This window comes from Macaca fascicularis, chromosome 7, assembly GCF_037993035.2.
Source record: "Macaca fascicularis isolate 582-1 chromosome 7, T2T-MFA8v1.1".
In the NCBI taxonomy this organism is placed as follows: domain Eukaryota; kingdom Metazoa; phylum Chordata; class Mammalia; order Primates; family Cercopithecidae; genus Macaca; species Macaca fascicularis.
Genome location: NC_088381.1, coordinates 175,754,098 through 175,755,993, shown reverse-complemented (window position 1 = coordinate 175,755,993; position 1,896 = coordinate 175,754,098). Strand labels below are relative to the sequence as shown.

The 1,896-nt window shown below is 53.1% G+C and overlaps 1 pseudogene; it reads left to right on the top strand.

Annotated features, from left to right (window-relative positions):
* Positions 1-753: 753 nt before the first annotated feature.
* On the top strand, positions 754-1,896 carry LOC135964473 (homer protein homolog 2 pseudogene; annotated as a pseudogene).

The window sequence follows — 1,896 nt, the reverse complement described above, 5'->3', positions numbered from 1 at the left end:
ATATGTCAATGAGTTCGAATCAATTATTCCATATTGCATTCATAAATCATCACATAACTTTATTCACTATAAATATATACAACCAGAGTTTTTCAATTTTCAATGAAATTGTAATTAGACATTTTTTATCCGTTCTAGGTCATGAATGTTTTTCTCCCTGTCACGATGTGATTAGATTGTCCTTAGAAACTCATTCACCCTCCTGCCTCCTGAAGGCTTCAGGAAGCAGCTCCTAAATGGGCAGAAGCAGGCAAACCGTGTGTGTCCACAGGACCGGGAGCCTCTCCCTCCTTGGATTAGGTCTCCTCCTCAGGATTACAGGGCTCTTCAGTTTTCTCAACATGCTGTTGGACCACATAAGCACAAAACACTTGATTTCATTATGCTTTGCTTCAATTTTTCGAAACAACGCAAAGGTAATAATTTTAACAATAAACATATTACAACTTACTATACATGAGACCTTCCTGTGCTTCAAGATTTCTTCTCAGGACTTTGTATTACGTATTTTCAGTTGTTTTTTTTCTGAGATAGAATCCTGTCGTCCCTTATTATAGATTATTCTTTTAGTTTATCTCTTAGAATGATTTTTTCCAGAGCCCCCGCCCAGCCCACTTGGCTGAATGGAGTGGTACCAGGGCTGAGCCAAGCGGACAGGGGCCGGCACATGTGCTGCGCAGGGAGCGGATGCACAGCCAGTGAAGAGCGAGCACCAGAGGCCGGGTCGGAGCGGCTGCCTGAGTAGCGCTGGAGATGGGAGAACAGCCCATCTTCACCCCGGAGCGCGGGTCTTCCAGACTGACCCCAACACCAAGAAGAACTGGATGCCTGCGAGCCACAGGCGGTCACCGTTTCCTGCTTCTGTGATGTCACAAGGAACAGCTATGGGATCGTCAGTGTGGACGGAGCCATGGTGACCATAAACAGCACAGTCACACGGAATCTGACCTTCACCAACACGTCACAGACGTCTGGGCAGTGGGCCCACAGCAGAGCTGACACGGCGTTTGGTTTGGGGTTTTCCTCTGAGCAGCAGCTGACAAAGTTTGCAGAGAATTTCCAGGAGGTGGAAGAAGCGGCCATGATAGCCAAAGACAAGACCCTAGAGAACATGGAGCCCTCGAGTGATCATCCCAAGAATCCGGGCGTGGAGCCTCATCTTCTACTACGGCATCCAGTGTCAACGGGACGGACGATGGAAAGGCCTCTCACGCCGCTGCAGCCGACCGGCACCTGCAGTCTGGGAACCACAAGCTGAAGGCGGCCTCGATGCAGGGCGCTGCCCACGGGAACAGGCGGGAGATGGAGCTGCAGGCCCGGCGGGACAGCGACGCCCGGCTGCCCACGGCGCTGCAGGAGTCGGCGGCCAGCGCGGAGCAGAGGAAGAGGCCGTGACATCCACAGGGAGAAGGAGAAGAACACGCAGCTGAGGAGGAGGATTGAGGAGCTGGAGGCCGAGCTCCGAGGAAAGGAGGCAGAGCTGGAAGATCTCCGGAAACAAAGTGAACTCACATCTCAGCTCACCTCAGAGCGCAACGGTATCTCTGAGAAGATGGAGGCGGCAGAGAGAGGATCAAAACCAGGAAGACAAAGCGCGTTCCCTAAAGACAGGCGCTGAGGAGAGCGAATCCCGACAGCGCCCCCTGGAGGTGGAGGTGAAGAGCTTCCTGGAGGTGCCGGACGGGAAGATCCACAACTTGCAGGGATTCAGCGCAGGACTCTCCAAACCACGCACTGACAACCGAGGCTGGTCAAGGCCCGGGCCCCGCCCGTGAGTCCCAAGCGTGTGTGGGAGACCAGATGGCGCTAGGACGTTCCCTGTGTGCGTTGCCTCTGTAAATGCAGACGCAGTTTGTCGTGTCTCCAAACCAGTTGTGCCGTCCACTCACTCCTTTC